At 32.8% G+C, this 14,975-nt stretch overlaps 1 pseudogene; it reads left to right on the top strand.

Annotated features, from left to right (window-relative positions):
* The first annotated feature begins 287 nt into the window (after positions 1-287).
* LOC125817492 (ATP synthase subunit alpha, chloroplastic-like) lies at positions 288-1,846 on the top strand (annotated as a pseudogene).
* Positions 1,847-14,975: the final 13,129 nt, after the last annotated feature.

Raw genomic sequence — 14,975 nt, forward strand, 5'->3', positions numbered from 1 at the left:
CCAAATTATGCTTCAACTTTTAAAATTCATACGTTAGGCTCTAGTTTCACCTATCAATTTACAAAAACTTTGGAACAATTAGAAAATTACAAAAATGAAACGATTCAGTTTGAACAACAAATGGCGATTAATCAAGTCCGACAACGGGTTTTCCAACAAGCCTTACAAGGAGCTCTAGGAACTCTGAATAGTTGTTTGAACAATGAGTTACATTTACGTACCATTAGTGTCAATATTGGCATGTTGGGAACAATGAAAGAAATAACTGATTAGTCTTCTACTGTAGGTATTATTTTTTTCTTTCAAAAAAGAATAAAGAAAGAATCATGGTAACCATTCGAGCTGACGAAATTAGTAATATTATCCGTGAACGTATTGAACAATATAATAGAGAAGTAAAGATTGGAAATACTGGTACCGTACTTCAAGTAGGCGATGGCATTGCTCGTATTCACGGTCTTGATGAAGTAATGGCGGGTGAATTAGTAGAATTTGAAGAGGGTACAATAGGCATTGCTCTGAATTTGGAATCAAATAATGTTGGTGTTGTATTAATGGGCGACGGGTTGTTGATACAAGAAGGAAGTTCTGTAAAAGCAACGGGCAGAATTGCTCAGATACTCGTGAGTGAGGCTTATTTGGGTCATGTTGTAAATGCCCTGGCTAAACCTATTGATGGTAGAGGTGAAATTTCAGCTTCTGAATTTCGATTAATTGAATCTGCCGCCCCCGGTATTATTTCGCGCCATTCCGTATATGAGCCTCTTCAAACCAACTTATTGCAATTGATTCGATGATCCCTATAGGACGTGGTCAACGAGAATTAATTATTGGGGACAGACAGACCGGTAAAACAGCAGTAGCCATATATACGATTCTCAATCAACAAGGTCAAAATGTAATATGTGTTTATGTACCTATTGGGAAAAATGTGTCTTCTGTGGCCCTAGGTAGTAACTACTTTACAGGAAAGGGGAGCGATGGAATACACTATTGTGGTAGCCGAAACGGGGATTCCCCTGCTACATTACAATACCTTGCTCCTTATACAGGAGCAGCTCTGGCTGAATATTTTTGTATCGTGAACGATACACTTTAATCATTTATGATGATCTCTCCAAACAAGCGCAAGCTTATCGCCAAATGTCTTTTCTATTACGAAGACCTCCCAGTCGTGAAGCTTATCAGTAGATGTTTTTTATTTGCATTCATGCCTTTTGGAAAGAGCCGCTAAATTAAGTTCTAGTTTAGGTGAAAGAAGTACGACCGCCTTACCAATAGTTGAAACTCAATCCGGAGATGTTTCAACTTATATTCTACTAATGTAATTTCCATTATTGATGGACAAATCTTCTTATCCGCCGACCTATTCAATTCTGGAATCAGACTTGCTATTAATGTGGGTATCTCCGTTTCCAGAGTGGGGTCCGCAGCTCAAATAAAAGCCATGAAACAAGTATCTGGTAAATTAAAATTAGAACTAGCGCAATTGCAGAATTAGAAGCCTTTGCACAATTTGCTTCTGATCTCGATAAAGCTACTCAGAATCAATTGGCAAGAGGTCGACGATTACATGAATTGCTTAAACAATCCCAATCAGCTCCTCTCACGGTAGAAGAGCAGATAATGACTATTTATACCGGAACAAACAACTATCTTGATTCATTAGAAGTTGGACGGGTAAGGAAATTTCTTGTTGAACTACATACTTACTTAAAAACTACTAAACCTCAGTTCCAAGAAATCATATCTTCTACCAAGACATTTACCGAGAAAGCAGAAGCCCTTTTGAATGGAAGCTATTCAGGAACAAATGGACCGTTTTATACTTGAGGAACAAGCATAAAGAAATATTTATCACTTTTTCTTAATCTTAATAAAAAAAGGACTTAAGCATCTTGGATTCAAATATTCAAACAGTCTTTCTTGTTATCGAAATCTAAAAAAATATATATATATGGAAATAAATTACGTCCAATAGGATTTGAACCAATACCAAAGGTTTATAAGGCCTCTGTCCTATCCATTAGTAAATGGACGCTTTTCATTCTGATTTTTTTTTCGTATTTTAACTTTTTGTTTGAAAATTTTTTAGAAAGAATCAATATGAAAGAATTTTTTGAATTGTATATTCAATAATGTACTAATACTAATAACCTAAATTTGATTTAATGAATTTAATGAATAGATTCAAATGTTTAGAATAAATAGATATAGAGCGGGTAGCGGGAATCGAACCCGCATCGTTAGCTTGGAAGTCTAGGGGTTATAGTCGACGTCGATTCATTATTTTTAACGTCTCTAATTCAAAACCGAACATGAAACTTTGGTTTCATTGGCTCCTTTATGGAGATGAGTCAATATTATAGATCTAAGATGTGAACAAAATTCGAAAAAAAAAAAGAATTCTACCCATAACATCTATGTCAGCTTTTGATCTAAATACAGATAAAACGAATAGCTTTGTAGATGATCCTTATAGAAGAGGGGGATTCTACCAACCTTTCTAGTTATTTCGTTCTCTATTTCTATTTAATAGGATCCTGAGGAAAAGGGTTTTGTTTCCACCGAGCTAAAGCAATATGTTGATGTCTCTAGTAAACCAAAGTCATCGTTTAATAGCTATTTTGCTTCACTTTCTTCTTTACAAATAAAAACTTGAAGATTTAGTTACGATTAGAAATAAACTTTCTGTCTTCATCCATGGATCCTTTATTCATACTTATTCAATTGGAAGTATTGATCCAATTAAAAATTCTGTTTCGCAATTTCATAATCCAATTTTCAATGTCTAACTGACCTTTGGATACAAATCACGATAATGTGTATTTGTTCTCGAATCTATCATTGAGAGGAAAAGGATTAAATCCTTTTAAGAAATAAAGTTGATCGGAATACGAATCAAATCGAAGGACCCTTTAACTATTTAAGGGATAATAGAACAAATCACACTTTTACCACTAAACTATACCCGCTACAATTTGATTATTGTATACAAATGCAACTTTTGTAGAACAGGGGGGATTGTGGTAATTAAGATAGGATAAAATAGGGCCGTCAAAACGAATAAAATCATAACATAAAAATGCATTGTGGAATACTCAAAAGCTTCTTTTTTTTAGTCCAGCAAGATGGTAAACGTAAAATCAAAAAGAAGAAAGAGAAATGAGACTTTTTTTTATCTAATTTTCATTTCATATATTTTATTTGACTTTATATAAAATATAAAAAATGGAATTTTTTCTTGTTGCTTGAATATTAACTATTCAATTAAAATGAAATATTACAACTATAACAGACATTTTTGTTTTCAAATTCATTGGAACAAAAGAGGCCGACTGGGTACTGACCAGACCAAGCCATGAGAATAAGAGGGTCATTTCGAACAAAATCAAGACAAAGAAAAGAGGTCTTCTTTATTTTTCTTGAGATTCTTGGCTCTTCTAAGCCCTTCCTTTACTTTAGATAAAGAGATAAAAGATAAAGAGATAAAGGAAATTGATGATAAAAGTTGTACATATCTATGTAATATAGAAATAAGAAAAGAGAGAAAGAAAGATTCTTTCCTTTATCTTAATGTGCTATCTCATGTATTAATTATCTTTTTCAATTGGAAGAGATGGCTGAGTGGACTAAAGCGGCGGATTGCTAATCCATTGTACGAGTTAATCGTACCGAGGGTTCGAATCCCTCTCTTTCCGTTGATGACTTGATTTTGTTTTTCAAATTTCAAAATCCCTTGTTCTTATTCTTAGTTTAATGTATGAATAGACCAAATCCTAAGAAAATTTGAAAATCAACAAGGAAAAACCTTTTTTATTTTATTCTTCACGTCCAGAATTACGTCCGGGATCATTAGATAGGAATCCAAAGATGAAGAGAAACAAAAAATATCACTACTGTGTAAACAAAGAGTTTGAGAGTAAGCATTACACAATCTCCAAGATGATTTTTTTGAAAACAAAAAAGAGAATAGATCATCCATCGCATATCCTAGTTTGACACCAAGCAACGAAGCTCTTTCTCTAAAAGAATTTTCATAAATTCTTTTATAATAAGAGTTTGTCATTAACCAATTTTTTTCATATACACAAGAGGAGCCTAATAAGGTCTTTCACTGGAAAGGAAAGCGCCAAAAAAGAAGGAAATAAGTTAAGCCGCATTTCTCGTGACTATCCAAGAATTTCAATGTTTGAATCGAGATATCAAACGGTAAAGCTTATATGATTTTATTGATTTTATAATTTTTTCTCGAATAAATCATGAATTTTCTAGGATATTATTAAGGATCTCATCGAAAACTTACAGCAGCTTGCCAAACAAAGGATAAGAGAAAAAAGAACAGAAGTATGACTAGCATAATATCTATGATTGGATTCAAAAAATCATAGGCCTCGGGCAATTTGCCGAAGAAAAAATTACTCGAATAAAGGGTCGAATTAAGACAGATACCGATCAAACTAAAGGTATTAAGCATAACATACTTTTTGTTCTTGGAGATAATTGCATTTTGATTGAGTTATTTATATAAGGAAAAGGAAAGTAAGGAAGGTAAACAAAAAATACTTCTTTTTCTTTGAACCCACCTAACAAAAAATCCTCTTTTTCTCAAAGGAGAATCGAAAAAATAATATTTTCATACAATATCTTAATTGAATTATATGTAATGATCAATAAATTAAGTTGAATTCTATATCTACACATACCAAAAACATAGAAAAATCTGAATACCAATCTAATCGATTCTATTGTTATTTGGGCTAGAGTTGACAAACAAACAAAACCAACAATATACTTTATTAGTATCGCATAGAAATCTAAATGGGGTGTGGCCAAGTGGTAAGGCAACGGGTTTTGGTCTCGCTATTCGGAGGTTCGAATCCTTCCGTCCCAGAACATATATATTCTTTGACAATATAAATTGCTTTTTTAACAATGTTTTGTTTAAAATCGAAATGTTAGCTGGAATGTGATTGTTGTTTCTGATTTTTTTCTTCGATGAATCTTTTTTTTTTTCAAAAACTGAATCGAGATACGAAAGAATCCATATTCCCTATCTCATATTCTCTACCCCCTAAATTTGCCTAATTAGATTCAATTTTCTTTTTTTGTAGATTTCTTGACTTTTCGCCAAGAGGGGGTTTTTGGTACTAATTCAATTCACTAAGTCTCTTAATTCTTAATCAATGAGGTAGGCAAAAATAGAAAAAAAGGGGCAAAAACTGGACTTAATCTGGGCTTGTTTGGCTTTGTGCCCAGACCCCTTAGCAGAGTTTGTGGCTAAGTGTCAAAATTGTCAATAAGTGAAGTATGAACATCAAAGGCCTGTAGGTTTGCTTCAAATAATGCCAATTCCGGAATGGAAGTGGGAAATGATAGCCATGGATTTTGTGGTTGGTCTTCCCAAGACTTTAGGAAAGTTTGATTCTATTTGGATAGTGGTTGATAGATTGACTAAGTCAACCCATTTTATTCCGGTAATAATAGATTATAATGCTAAACAATTGACTAAAATTTATGTGAAAGAGATAGTGAAGTTGCATGGGGTGCCCCTTTCTATCATTTCAGATTGTGGTTCTCAATTTACCTCCATGTTTTGGAGGAAATTACATGATGAATTGGGCACACAACTCACTTTTAGTACAACTTTCCATCCATAGACGGACGGGCTGTCCAAGAGGACTATTCAAGTGTTGGAAGACGTGTTAAGGTCATGTGTGATTATTTTGGAGGACATTTTGATAAGTTCTTACCTTTGTGTAAGTTCTCTTATAACAATAGTTATCACTCCAGCATAGATATGACACCATTTGAGGCACTCTATGGGAGGGGATGTAGATCACCCATAGGATGGTTCGAGGCTGGAGATGTGAAACCTTAGGGGGTATATTTGGTGAAGGATGCTCAAGATAAGGTGAGGAATATTCAAGCTAAGCTTTTAGTAGCCCAGAGTAGACGTAAGAAGTATGCGGATCACAAGGTAAGAGACATGACGTTTCAAACCGACGATAATGTTCTTCTTAAGGTATCACCCATGAAAGGGGTAATAAGATTTAGAAAGAAAGGTAAGTTAAGTTCGCGATACATTGGTCCCTTTGAGGTTCTTGAATGTGTAGGACTGGTGGCGTATAAATTGGCTTTACCTCCTAATTTATTAGGAGTTCATTCGGTATTTCATGTGTCCATGTTGAAGAGGTATCATGGTGATGAGGATTATATCATTAAGTGAGACTCAATTGTGTTAGACAAAGACCTTCAATATGAGGAGGAACCGATTGCAATTCTTGAGCGTGATGTACGTAAGTTAAGGAAAAGGGAGATTAAGTCCGTGAAATTTCAATGGAAGCATCGTTCAATTGAGAAAGCTACTTGGGAAACTGAGAGGGACATGCGAGACAAGTATCCCAAATTGTTCATCGATTCAAGTACTACTTCATCCCTTCTTTAGCCTGTTTTTCCTAAATTTTGTCACTCGGGGACGAGTGATGGGTAAATTGGTATCTATTGTAACGACTGGGTTTCGTCGTTATAGAAAAGCCAACAGGAAAAATTTTTGGGCTGAAAAACTTTTTTATAGTAACTTAGAATTTTCCAACCTAGTCCAGATTTGGACGAAATCGAAGTTATTGAGGTCTAGGGAAATCTGGTAGCAATTGGGTGACCTAATTATGATTTTGATTACATGAGTAGTTAGATAAGTCATTAAGGAATCCGTACGACTTTACAAAATTGAATTCGGGTGAGTAGAACTCCCGAAATTGATTTTAGCGTGAACGAGTAGTTTTTAAGTGTCGTTGGTTGAAGGCGTATTGTGAAATAGGAGTTTTTGGAATTCTTTAAATTGCTCACTGTTTTGTGCAAGCTGCTTTTGCGGTGGTTTCTGCCGCCAGGGCGGGGTTGTTGTAGTAGGGTGATGACCGTTGTGACGGGCCAGACGCGACTTAAAGTCGTAAATAAATCCCAAAAATGTTTTATTCTGTAATTTTTGAATTTAAGAGCTAAGGAACGAACCCAGAGCTATTCTTGACAGTTTTTCGCCATTCTTGAGGTTAAAGGTAAGATTTTCACTCATTGAATCCATTTTTCGATCTGTAGAACGTAATCTAATAGATAATTATTGATGGGGGAGGGTTTTGATCTAGAAACCATGGTGGAAAAAGCCCTAATTTGGATACTTGGGATTATGGGTATGATCTAGGGTTATAAGATTTGTTAGTAATTCGGGTAATTAGTAATTGTTTATTGATTTCCGTATTATATTGATTGTCTGTAGACCAAGAACAAGCGGAATGAATCCAGAAAGGAAATGATCAAGTTTCTTAGGGTTTCAAGCTTGTTTCGAGGTAGGTGATTATTGCGATTATATGATTGTGTGACGTATGTTTGTTCTTGCTTCATTATGATACATGTATGTATGCGAATGCTGCATTATTGATCACACTTGTTTTAAATAAAGATAGATGAATGATGAATGCCATGAGTCATGACTTGGTTGTATGATTATGAGAATGTATTTGTGATTGTGATTGTGGCTTGTTGAATGGATCGGGTATTGCGTTCCGACACACTAACTTGGATCGGTTGCCACGTTTCGACATAATTATGGGATCGATTGCCACGTTCCGGCATAAACATTGGATCGGTTGCCATGTTCCGGCATAAACATTGGATCGGGTACCACGTTTCGGCATACTAACTGTTTGGGTTTGGGTTCCATGAGAGGACCAATGACTTGTCATAATTGTGTATCTTGAGAAATGTGCAGTTGTTCGTAAATGTTGATAATATTGTATATGTTCGATATATGCATGTGATTATATTGTTGTATTAACTTATGTATGTTGCACTTAGTGGGATAGTTGCGTGATCCTACCAGTACACTATGGTTGTGTATTAATACTGCACTTGCTCTTTGTTTGTTGAGTATAGGGCATCTTCAAGTGGCTATTGACATACCTTGTTTATAAGATCAGTGATCGTCGTTTGAATTCAAGGGTGAACAAGTTCTTCCAAGCTGCCATGAGTTCTCTTTTCGTCTATGTCCACATTTCAGATTTAGACTTTCTAGTTAGTTGATTAGTTCATTAGTATGGGGTTGTATCTCTTCTGTAACACCGCGTAACTAGAAAGAAGTTAAAAAGTGGAAATAGTCATTTTTGGAAATAATATAAAAAATTGGAAATTTGTTAAGTATGTTAAGTTGGGTTTTTGGTCAACTTCAAGCGACCATATCTCATAGATCAGGATGAGTTAGGTATGTTTCTAGATATCTAAGGAAATATCTTGGAATAATCTTTCCAACGCCGCCAAGTTTACGCGATTTTGAGTTCGTATGAGTGAGATATGCCCATTCGAAGTTGGATTGTTCAAATAAGGAAAGTAAAATCCGGATTTTGAAAGGGTAGTTTGATCTTTTCCTTACCCAATTAATTTAATTCGTTTTAGTGAATTAATTAAGGGTCAAAACTGATTTTAGTCAGTTTAGAAAAATTGAATTCACGCTAGGGTTTGGAGAAAAGAGAAAAGAGGAGAAATGAGAAAAAAGTTCAAGATTATTCGTCTTTGTAGGGAATCGCTTGTGGATTTCGTCAAGGGGTGATCCCTACGAGGTATGTGAGATCACATATCGTTAGGTTAGTTCACTCACACGCCAAACATGTTTAATTCAACGTATTTTTGTCCTAAAAAGATTGAGAATTTGATGTTCTTGAGTTGTATTCTTGAATAAGTTTCGTTCTTGAATTTGGGATGAGATTGAGGAGTTATTGAGACTTTAATGTTGATTATTAGAGTTTCTTTAAGTTAGATTCATGTGTATATGTTTTAGGTACCTGAATCTAAAGAGATATTGAGAAAAATAATCGAATTAAGGTCAGAAAACAAGTTGAAAAGTTCATCGGGTTTGCCTGGGAAGGGGCTGGCGCGGCGCGCCTGCAGTGCGCCCGAAATGAGTCCCAGAAAGTTAGGGCTGGCGCGGCGCACCAGGGATGCGCCCAGATCATCATTTTTCACTAGTTTTTCGTCATTTAGCCTATTTAAGTCCTTCGAAAGTGTACTAACAATTTTCATTGATTCTAACTACTCTAAATGACTTCTAAACATCTAGAAATCATCCAGAAACATGAATCCTAACCTTGAATCCATAAATTCAAATTCAAGGAAAGTTAAGAGTCAAGTCTAGGAAGTTCTTAGAGTCTTTTCAAGAAGTCTTTTGCAAATGCTTTTAACTTTGTTTTAAGGCTTAAAGTTCAAGTTGAGTAAAAGTAAAGAGTAAAGAGTAAAGATTGAAGTTCATTTCTTCAAAAGTATATGGGGACTATGTATTTCCAAAGAGTTTAAAAATATTTTCACATTTAAATAAGAACGGAAATTGAGATTTCCAAAGAGCCTTTGAGCTAGTTTTCAGAAATGAGTAATCGCTTTCTAAATGAAGCAAGAGATGAAACTTTGATTTCCAAGATAGCCTTTGAGCTAAGTTTTTGAGCAATTATCTCAAATCATAGAAAGAAGTATGTTTTTAAGCATAAGAGCTAGTATCATATTTTGGGAGTAGCATTGAGCATCGATATGGGGGAGAGTTCAGACAACTCACAACCCCCATAAACCATGTAACCACCATGGGTAGAAAAGGGTCATACTTTTTAGATGATTCCTTTAGTGCTTTTTAACATAGACTAGTGGATTCACTTAGTAGTTCATGTTCTATACCCCCGGCAAGGTATAAGACGGTCCTGGCAGCGTGAGGCAAAACACTGTATCATCACAATAGCTCTTACATAATGATTGTCGGTTAGAAAAACTTCCACATAAGTAATTATATTCTTATATACACAATTTATTGTATTTTTACATACAATTCAGAGTTATATGTATCTTTGCATACACACAGAGTTGACATCATGTTTTAAAACAACTTTTCTTTATATTGTGCTTGTTTTAAACTACTTTATATTGAAATGAGTTCAGTTATGTTGAGTTGAGTTGAGCCAAGTAAGTTCTTCAGATTCCTTTCAAGCTTATGTCTTGTTTTAGAATTCCCCTCGCATACTTTTACATTCAATATACTCAATATACTGATGCCATTTGGCCTGCATCTTATTATGATGCAGACATAGGTAACCAGGATCAACATCCAGTGCATCGTTGATCCAGTTGAGCACTCAGAGTCTTATGGTGAGCCTCCTTTCTTCTGGAGGACCCCTTTTATTGCTTTCAGTATTATTATTAGTTCATTAGGATGTCGTGGGTCTTGTCCCGACATCCATCTCAATTCTTTAGAGGCTTCATAGACAGTCATATGTTAGTTCCTTAGTCTTTTCATTTCATTATCTTATGTTGAGACTTGAGTTTGCCTTATTGGCTAGTTGAATGTTTTTCTTTATAACATTCTAAGCTTTGTTTGAGTTTATCTTGTTAAGTTAAGTCTTCCGCTGAGTAAGTAAGCCAGGTCAAGGGTTCACTTGGGGCTGGTAATGGTTCTTGAGTGCTAGTCCCGCCCAGGGTGTAGGCTCGAGGCGTGACACCTTCTTGTTTAGACTTGTTGAACTTTAGATGTTTTGTTACATTGACTTTCAGGTTCTAGGTGTATTTTTCACAATGTTTAGTTTTTAGATCTTTTGGAAGTTTATAAGAGCTTCAGTTTTTAGCTATTATTCCTGTTTTCATATCCTTAAATGCTTTAGTTTTTGGTTTAGTTGATTTGGTTGGGTTGTAGTAGTACTGGTTCTCCCACCTGAGGGTTAGTGTGGGTGCCAATCACGACAGTCTGGGTCGTGACATTTAATTTTGATTTCATCTTAAATTTTACTTCATCTTCCACCTCGCACTTTCAAGTGATCCATTCCTCCATTTTCTTCACCTCCCACCCTCACCCCACCCCCTACGTCAAGTTGAAGACCACTCCCATTTTTTTTTCTTTTTCTTCTTCTTATCCGGTCAAATTCTTTATAAAATTCATACTATTTTTTAGACTATATTGAATTATTGATAACCAAATTAATCATTTTTCTAAGAAAATTTAAAATTTTGAAGGCATCATCAACTGCTCCTTTTTATATAACTTCAAAATTAGAAATGATAATTTTAAAAGAATCAATGAATTCCCCAAAAATTGAAAGAATTTAATTGAAATCGGATAAAAAACCTATATGATACTTCCTGATCATCTTGAAATCTAATGGGCTTATCAAATTGTTCGAAATGTAAGAAAATATTTAGATAAAGTTTTAAAATTAAAGAGAGTAAACTAACAGTAGTAAAAAAAATGAAGGTGAAGTTGTGGTAAAATGGTGACATTGAAAGTAAGAAGCTTCAATGGAGGTTACAATTAATTTTTGAAGAAGAAAGAAATAGAAAAAATAAAAAGGAAAAAAGTTAAAATAATAAGAAAAATAAGAAAATATATTTTATAATAAATACTTGTAAAAATAAAATTATATTAATTATTTTAGGTTGCTTACTCTCTTTGAGAGAGTGCACACCACTCTCTATGTCAGGTGGATGAAAAATGATATAATAATATCTGTTCAAAATTATTTAGTGAGGGTAATAGGACGATTGCAAAGTTAAAGTATCTTTTTGAAAATTTGGGACAACTTCAGTGATGACTTTATGTCTTTTCTCTTAAATTAATTCACTCTATAAATATCATTAAATATTTATTAGTATACAATAGGTTTCAACCATTTAAAGTAGAAGAGGCTAAATAATAATTGCCAAAATAGATTTATTAAGGTAAGAATGAGTACGAAAAAAGAATATTATATTAAAGAGAGAATACGGAGAACAAACCTATCCAATACATAGATAGTTATTCATATGTTTTGATATATGTTATTACCATATACCAAATAAGTAATAAAGAATTTATGCGTAGACGTCTTGTGTTTTATTTATTTATTTATTTATTTTTTTAACAAAAAGAATTGAGCAGGTAGAAACAAGTTAGTGAAGCATTTTCCGACTAAATTGCATCTACATGTTCAAATATTCTTTTATATTATTCAATACTATATAAAGAGTCTATATTTTTATTCCACAAACGATGTGGGACTCCAACAGTAATGTTATACGACCTCTTAAAGTGATATTGTGCCAACATCTTCAACTAATACTTTATATTATTTAAGACTATATAAAGAGTTTATATTTTTATTCCATAAACAATGTGGGACTCCAACAATAACGTTATACGATTTCTTAAAGTGATATTGTAATTTCCATAAATTAATTACTATACTTAGAAAATTCTCGAATACTTTATCCTCCTTAGTCGGTGTTTAGTTCTTTCTAGATCTACATGAAATTATAGAGCATGACCGGAAAAGTTTCAAACATAATCAAACAATTATCATTATCCATAAACAATTATTATAGTAATACTTTTATGTAAAAAACAAATTTTAAAAATTATATATAATGTCGGATTGTCTTGGTCTAGGGTTGACTTTTTAAAATTAAAATCAAACCAATCCAAGTATAGTTGATTTTTTTTCCGATACCAAATCAAGTTAAATCAAACCATTAATCGATTTTTTTCCAGTTTGACTTAATTTATGATTTAGTTCGATTTTGTACACTCCTAAGCAAGATAATCAAACCATATGGTTGCTGCTTGTTTACCAAGTAAATGGTCTCTTCCTCAATGATAAGGTAGGGCCGTCTCAACGAGTTTAGGGGCCTAAAGCAAAATTTCATAGAGAGGCTCTTATAACATATTCAGTGTAATTCAATAAATGAGGTCTGGAGAGGTAGGATATATGCGGATATTATGAAGTAAGAACGTAAACAATGTAAATTTTCAAATACAAAATATATATTAAGGTAAGAACATTATTAAAACCTGATACAAAATTTTGAAAAATTTATATACTGATATCAAAATAGTGTTGCGCTGAATTTGATAGGTTGATATCATGATATTAATATAGTGTTGATTAGCTTTAGTGCTTGAAATTTGAAGAAGACACCAAAATATAAATATTTTTTTATGAACACACAACCAACATTTTTGCATTATGTAGAAGGTTTGATTGGATGAAAGGCATTGAAATATTCAATTACGAGAGAATAAAAATAGTGAAAGGAGAATAAGAAAATTAAATATTTGAATAATAATGTTGCTCGTGAGAATCGTCATATATATGAGGCAACAATATAGATAGCCACATAGAAAAGATGCTACAATTAACTAAACCCTATTCAATTTCTCAATTATTGATCTTATATTGAATGAGGTAAGTGATTTTTTGTTTCTTTTCAAAAAATGCTTTTCAAATTCATCAACAGATGAGATTTTTTTAAAACAATATATATATATATAACTTTGGGAGAAATTGGGGGCCCAAAAAATCGAGGTCCTAAGCGATTGCTTTAGTGACCTTATGGTTGAGACGGTCCTGTGATAAGGTTCAATGAACTTACGAACAACGAATCATACATATATTGTCGCGATCCAAACATTTAATTGATAGGAGCGATATGCGCTGTGTATAAAGGGCATGGACTAGGCCTTTTATGGGCATGTAATTGGAAAATATATAGTTAAAGTTTGTAAAGTTTTTAAAAATAATTTTTGGTGCATATAAAAATATAGATAAAATAATCATATCTTAAATACAAAAAATCCTAGATATTGTGTTGAATTTCAAAACTCCTGCATGTAAAATATTAGCACAATGTGCTAAAATTCAAAGATATATAAGTGAAATCAATATATTAGGTAAAAGTTCAAATAATCAATCAACTCAGCTATGCTATAATTCTCTTGGAAACATAGCTTATATTCAAATAATAGTTATAAATCTGGTTAATCTTGAATTTCTCTCTTTCCAGATATTTTAACTACACTAAACACCCATATACTATGACTTCCTCTAATTTTAAATCAAATACTTACAACACATATATATTACGAAAATCCTATACTTACATCTTTATGATATTATCTTTTTTATTTATTTAAAGAAAACACTAAAATGATAATTTTTTATATGAAAATCCTACCCAAATAAAATTTCATCCAAGTATCTTACATTAACATATATCTTGTCTTATCTTATATATATATACTATTCCTCGATAAAACTATGAAAATGAAAAAAAATACCCCGAGGCCTCTTAGAGCCTTTTTCGACTAAATAGAATGGAGAATATTTTATAAATAATTATCCTAGATGAATTTCTTCGTATTAATTTTTTTTTTTTTTTTTTTTTTAATGGTTTGGAGCCATATCCAAAAAAAATGTGAGGAGAAATAGTGAAATACTCTTAAGGAAAAGCTACAAATCTCTAAAATCAAGCGTTAATTAATGAATAATTAAGCAACATTTGTACTTTGAATATCAAGTTGAATGTCACGATCTAATTCATGGTGACTGACATCCACGCCAGTCCACTGTAGGTGAATCAACAACCAATATCTTAACTGAATCAATCATCTAACAATTCTAGCTAAATATATGGGAACACAACTACATGATTTGGGAACATAATGAAGCCTTATGTACATATTTCCCCATTTATTCAATTTTTTGACTTTTTTCAATTCTCAATCCGTGTAAATCTATACAAGGATATTATAATCTTAAACAACTATAATAATGAGGTATCTCGTTACATTGAATATGAACATCGAGAGAAAACATTCAAATTTCAAGTGGCTAAAATTATTCTTAAATTTTATTATAGAAAGAATATGGAGAACAAACCTATCCAACACAGATAGTTATTCATATGTTTTGACATATGTTATTACCATATACCATATGAATAATAAAGAATTTTTGTGTAGATGCCGTGTGTTTTATTTATATTATTTTATTTTATTGACAAAAAGTATTAAAGAGGTAGATACCATTTAGTGGAGCATTTTCCGATTAAATTGTATCTACATCTTCAACCAATTTTTTATATATTATTCAACACTATATAAATAGTCTATATTTTTATTTCACAAAGATATGGGACTCCAACAT

Source organism: Solanum verrucosum, unplaced genomic scaffold (assembly GCF_900185275.1).
Source record: "Solanum verrucosum unplaced genomic scaffold, falcon-dt-bn FXZP01000434.1, whole genome shotgun sequence".
Taxonomy (NCBI): Eukaryota; Viridiplantae; Streptophyta; class Magnoliopsida; order Solanales; family Solanaceae; genus Solanum; species Solanum verrucosum.